The following is a 6,456-nucleotide window of genomic DNA, read 5'->3' as shown; positions in this document are numbered from 1 at the left end:
ACCTCAGATACACAAAGACCAATGCAGATTCCATCCTGGTCATGTAACCACAGACCAGCTGTTCAGTCTCTGAGATAATACGTGAATAATGAGAGCTTAGCTAATTGTGTCTGCACGTTTTATAGATTTGTAAAAGGCAAAGATGTCCTGAGAGAAGTATGTGTGTCGTGTGGAGAGCCAAGAGTTTAGCCAGTCTTTACGCACTTGGTGTGAAAGCTGCATTCTTGGCATTAAGTCAAGCTCTTTTAAGCTTGGTGTCAGTTGTGCTGTTGCACATGATGTTGCTATGATGTTCATCGATGAGATATCAAGATGCAAGATGATGAAAGGTCTGGGGTCTCATTTATAAAACTGTGTGTAGATCCTTACTAAAAGTGTATGCACGCCCAAAAGCCAAAAATGGCGTACGGCAAAAAAAAAATCAGATTTTTAAAACCGTGCATATGCACACCTGTAAGCAATGTTCCCTTTATAAATCACAGATTACCCACAAGTGTGCGTAAGTGCATCAGCCTCTTATCCCGCCCTGTACACGCCCATTTTTAACCATAAATAGTCGATGCAAAGCACCTCATGAATGCTGATCAGTATGTTAATGACCCTGGCAGTTCTTTCATTACGCCGAATCATGACGACTGCCATTTCCCTCAGGAAACACCCGGTTGCCCCTAGAGTTGCGAGGACCTGTATTTGGACTGGGATGGTACGGTTCTGGCGCGTTGCCCTCTCCACTGGATCCAATTCAGTACAAAGATCCAAGAGCACAGCTTTAGGGAATCTAAATATTAATACATATTAGCCAGTCATCGTCGTGGTCCCTGAAGCCTCTTTCTCTCCTGTTTCTTCCATTGGTGTAGTCCTCTTGCAGGGTCAGCAGTTCCATCATGCAGCATTACGCACAGGGGTCACCACAGTATTTATATGTTTACAACAATTTGTGATTGTTAACACCTTGCCAAAATCACAGCATCAACTGGTGGTATCCCTCTCCCTGAAATACAATTTGAAGACGAAAGTCTAATAGTCAAACACACTTTTCTTCTTATAGGTTTGGTCACAAACAGTATTAAAGGGGTGATAGAATGCAAAACCAATTTTACCTTGTCATAGTTACATAACGACAGTTTGGTGGGTAAATAGGACATACATAGACCTCAAAATCCCATTGACACCCCTTTCCTCTGCAAATCTCACAATTTGAAACTGCCTCTGAAAATGGGCAAATCTCAGCGAACCACCAATTCAGTTGCTCCTCCTTATTTGGCTCTAGTCTCTATCTTTGTCACACCCAACATTTACATAGGCTACACCACTGGTCTGAGATCAGGTAGTCTTCTGAATAGGTCGCGCAGATCTCAGAAATTGTGTATATTGTTCATCTGCTATTTTACCACTAAATTCACTTCTGAGACTTTTTAAAATATAAAAATATGGGCAGTTTTACGAAAATTGATGGCTAATTGCAAATTTTGTCCGACTGTGTGTCGGAGTTCAGCGGCCAGTGCTGCCTGTGTAGCTGCCTCACCACCCGGCCTGTCCTCCTTCACAGACCCCGGCCTGCTGTGAGCTAGATGGAGCTCCGTCACAGCCGGCAGCCCACGGTGCTCCATACCCGCGCAAAGTCACCGTTTCTGGGTTTCTGGACTACTAAACACTGCTGCCCTGACAGAGCTCCAGGGCCTGCAGCTTGCTGTTCTCCCTCCCATCTTCCTGCTATATGGCCGGTCTGTGTGAGTGAGAGCGTGGTCAGCGAGCTTGTTACGCCCGCAATCTCTTACCACAGGTTCCAGTTAATCTTATAATGGATATGTGTGTTGAGTTATTTAAACAAACGATCGGGAAAATAAACACCTCTTGTCCACAAGTCTCATTGATAGAGCCCGAAGCTGGATGGAGCTCTATCAGTGAGAGCTAGCTAGCCTCCTCCTAGACCTCTGAAATTCACAAAAATGCATTAAATTGAAATTGGACAAAAGTATAGCTAAGCTTTGTAAGGCCTTAGGGTAGCTGTGATATACATGCCGTGACGAAATTCACAGTGTAAATATACTCTAGTTATGCCGAAAGTGTAGCTAGGTAGCCGCGATCTTTACCCTTAGGATTAAAGGGACACTAGCAGCTAACAAAACCCCTCATATTCACAAAAATGCATTAAATTGAAATCGGACACAAGTGTTAGCTTTGTAAGACCTTGGGGTAGCTGTAATATACATGTAAGTGGCGTCACAAAATTCAAACTATAAATATACTATAGTTATGCTGGAAACTCCGTGGAGCCCCGAGCCCTGGTAGTACAGTAACCCAGAAATGGTGACTTTGCCCTAGTTATGGAGCCCAGGCTTTCTCATCAGACTGTGTGGAGCTTATGAAGTGCGACACGTCTTACCAAATTTGCAATAAGCCATCAATCTTTGTAAAACAACCCATATTTGAGCTTTATATAGTTATCTAATATGGGTATTTGATGCTATCCTGTATTCCATGCAGTCGGGCCATCTCCTCCTGCTGACAATGTGACGGTGAGACAGCACCGATTAAACATTAAGAACGAATTTTTATTTAAGATTTGAGTTGGATTTTACAAGATGTTTATGGGACAATTATCACTAAGTAAAAACGCAAATAACACTGCTAGATTTAATCTTCATGATAACGTGGATGATATGGAGTGAAAAAATGTGCGTGAGGCATAAATATTACGAGTAAACATTATTCCCACATTTACTTTCTGCAGTCTGACTTCAGTTCACCACCTCACCATCTGCGTCGCCAATTCCCATTGTCTCCAAAATGTGCATACCCATGGGTCAGAGTTTACGTGGAGGACCGCGCATTCTCCCGTCAAGTTTCTTTTTTATAAATCACAACCTTTGCGTGGGAAGTGGTGTATACACATTTTCAGCCCCGTTTTGTGCGTACGCCACGTTTATAAATGAGACCCCAGGAGAGTGTCCAGTTTACTGACATCTCTGTTGTTTGAAGATCATATTGTCCTTTTGTTCTCATTGGATGTCTCAGAACAATTAGCTGCTATTAAATGTGAGACTGTGATTCTTCACTGAAATAGGAGTGACTGGCTTGTCCCCAAAGGTCCAATTCAGGTGGAGAGTGAGGGGCTTTACGAAAATGAGGGAGCAGTGGTGAAAGGGACTAAGTGATAGTTATGGCAGTTACACACCAACCAGACGGCCAACCGTCGGCAGAAAAGCCAGTCGGACTGATCAGTCTCCCAGAGTTGATCCAAAAAGTGCCACAGAACACACCAAAGAGACGAGACGTAATACGTCTCCATAACAGCAGGTGGCGCTAATCTGTATTGTTGCCCAAAAAAGGAAAACCGGCAGCTGATTGGACAAACGCGTCACATGGGTTTGTTTTTTTCGGAAATTCAAAGCCAGACTGTCATGGCGGCTGGTTCAGAATACAATCTCATATTGTAATAGTTCACTGAAACATGTTTCTGAAAAAATTTTAAGTGAGAAATAGGCCATGCAGTTGCTGAATCTGTCTTCATTTCAGATCAAAAAAGTCTAAGTCTTTAAATGATTTTCGTCAGATTTTGAGACACTCTACGCTCATTCCGCTCGCCATTTCCGGGTGAGTCCCGACTGCCCTGCCTCCAACTGAACATGTCAGGTCGGCCAAAATAAAGGCCAACAGCCCCTCAGACAGATGACGGCACGGAACACACTGAACAGACTCGAGTCACTGATCTCGCCAGACTGTCCAACGGACGATTATCGGGTTAGTGTGTCAGCGCCTTTAGGTGCCTGGTATACCTCCAAAGAATAAGCATCTTAGTAAATTGAATGATAACCGAGGAGTAGATGTGGGTGGATTGTTTGACTGTGTGCTCACAGCTTTGCAGCTGCATACATCCTGCATGTGTGTAAACATATGCCATTGTGAACATCCCTGGTGTGTTTGCTTAGGTCTTTAGATGTGTACGACACACCATATGGGGAGCATGAGTGATCAGACGGTGTGGTTGGAGAACATGTGTGAGATAACAGAAGGAATGCTTCTTGGATATACTGCATGTCTGACCTACGCCATATAAAAACCAGGATCAAAGCTGTAGGACTGCCAGACAGTCTGGTTCTACTACAGATAGCACCAGAATTTATTTAGAATTTACAAAAAATGTTTGAATGTTAGTATCAGTCACATTTGACAAATTCATTCTAATTATTGATTGTCTTATTGCTCTGTATGTATCCTTTTCAATATTCATCCTGTTTCTCACTTATAAAACATCAGCCCTCACTTAATTTTATATTGCACAATTCTACAGTACACAGTTTATGTTCAATGGCAATGCAGAAAGTAGTGTGCCATCTATAAAGTGCAGCAAAAGTCAAGACTGGAGGCCTGTGACATGAGAGGCCCAGCATTCTTACCAGCAGCCAATTTGGGATTTTGTTTTAACTAGTTTCCTATTGTTAACCTCAACTTAGTCTAAATTTGCCAGACGTTCCTCCACCACTGCAGAGGAGGGTCTGGCTAGTCCACATAGCATTCCGGGATGAGAGAAAAACATGCTCTGGTTGATTGGCATTTCTTTAAACCAATCACAATCGTTGGAGCCGCTGCAAAATAGCCTCGGGAAGGAACTTGTTTTGGTGGAACGTGTACGTTCAAAAGTTGTTTTGGTTGTGCGAGAGAAAACTCTGATTTGACAGATCGTCTATCTAGCTGTCTCAATTTACCCTGCAGAGATCTGAGGAGTAGTTAACCATAGTCTTTATAAATCCACCGGAGTTTAAATTCCAACACAAAGAAAGCGGCGAAAAGACATGCATCTGGGGGAATTTCCTGCGACACCAGAGCAATCCCGGAAGTGGAATGTCGAGGATATAGACTAATCTCAACTATACCATAATATACAACCCCATATAGTACAGCAGAAATATATTACACATACCAGCTTCAAGAGACCAAAAAATACATGTCACCCTTCATGAGAAATGCTAATTCATGATGATTTAGGTAAAATATATATCTTTGAGGAATCATGTTGCCTTCCAAACAGCATCAACATTATTTATGGTGTGGTCAACCATGTATGTGCTTTGGGGCTTGACTATAGACTGTAAAAATAAGGGCTTGACTGATACAAATCCAACTAGCATTTAGTCAGACAGACTTTTTCAAACTTGCTTTCTGCTAATTATCTCTGGACAAAGCAGGTTTACTCTTGTGAAGGACGAAGAGTCACAGGTAGGTTTTAAAAAAAAAGAAGGGTATTTATTTACCCAAAACTAGCAAAGTTAACGGTTTACAAAAAAGAAATGCATCGTTGTTTCCAAAGGTTTGTGCCCGTCAAGACTACAAAGCAACACCGGAGCTGTCAAACCAAAACGGGGTCAGTATTGTTTCCAAATGTCTCCATTTTAGGGGTTCGGAAACACCTTAGTAGTGTGGACGCCAGGCATATATATATACACTGTATATATATTTTTTTTTTTTCTTTTGGCATTTTCTGGCTTTAATTTTGACTGGACAGATGAAGACATGAAAGGAGAGAAAAGGGGAATACTGTATGTATAAGTAGCCTCCTTACAAACACATTAAACACAATCATGGTACAAAGAAGACACTGAACAGACAGACAACATGAACATTTCGACAATTTATTAACGTTTGCAGTGTTTTGAACAAACATTGATGCAGTCACATGCATGATTAATCCTATAACTTGAAATGGGCCGTTTGAAGAGATCAATTTATAGGATGGTGATGTCTCAAACTACATTCTGAAGCATATTTGCATAAATATGCAATACGTACATGAACAGAGTAATCGGAACGTATTTTCTGGTTATCAGGACAGGGTCCCCCATGCCACGCCTACTTCACCTCTGAAACAATGTCACCAATTCATTCAGTCCCCACTGTAACACCAGCGTGTACCAGGTGACCAATCTTGATGCCTGTTCTAGATGTTCTAGATGAATTTTGAATTAAACTAATACCCATTTTCTGAACGAGAGTGCTTCATCAATGGTTTGTTTTGAAGGAGGAAGTAACTTTAGAAAAAAAGCATTAAGTGCTGGACTCGGTCGAGACCAACAACCGACAAATATTTGGCAAGCCCAATGGCCGAGTCCGAGACTACACTGACTTTACAGATTGCTTCCTTCTATTTGTTTGTCTTTTAATTACTTTATTCGTTAGCATACCCGTTTGTCTCCCGTTTCTTCTTACAGCTGGGCTGTTAAGTAAACTTTATTATACCCATTGGGGACAATTTGTTTTAAACTTAAAAGAGACATTACAAAAAATAATTAAACCAAAGCTAACAGGACAATGACCTTTTGAATTGTGTTACAGTGTAAGCATTTGTTAAATATATATCATAAATTGCATCATCTTAAACTGGTTGAGTCTATCACTTGAGTCACACAAAACTGATCTTTTAAAAGATTGTCAATGGACCTAATTGTTTATTTTTTT

This window comes from Perca flavescens, chromosome 3, assembly GCF_004354835.1.
Source record: "Perca flavescens isolate YP-PL-M2 chromosome 3, PFLA_1.0, whole genome shotgun sequence".
Lineage (NCBI taxonomy): Eukaryota > Metazoa > Chordata > Actinopteri > Perciformes > Percidae > Perca > Perca flavescens.
This window is presented reverse-complemented; position numbering follows the sequence as displayed.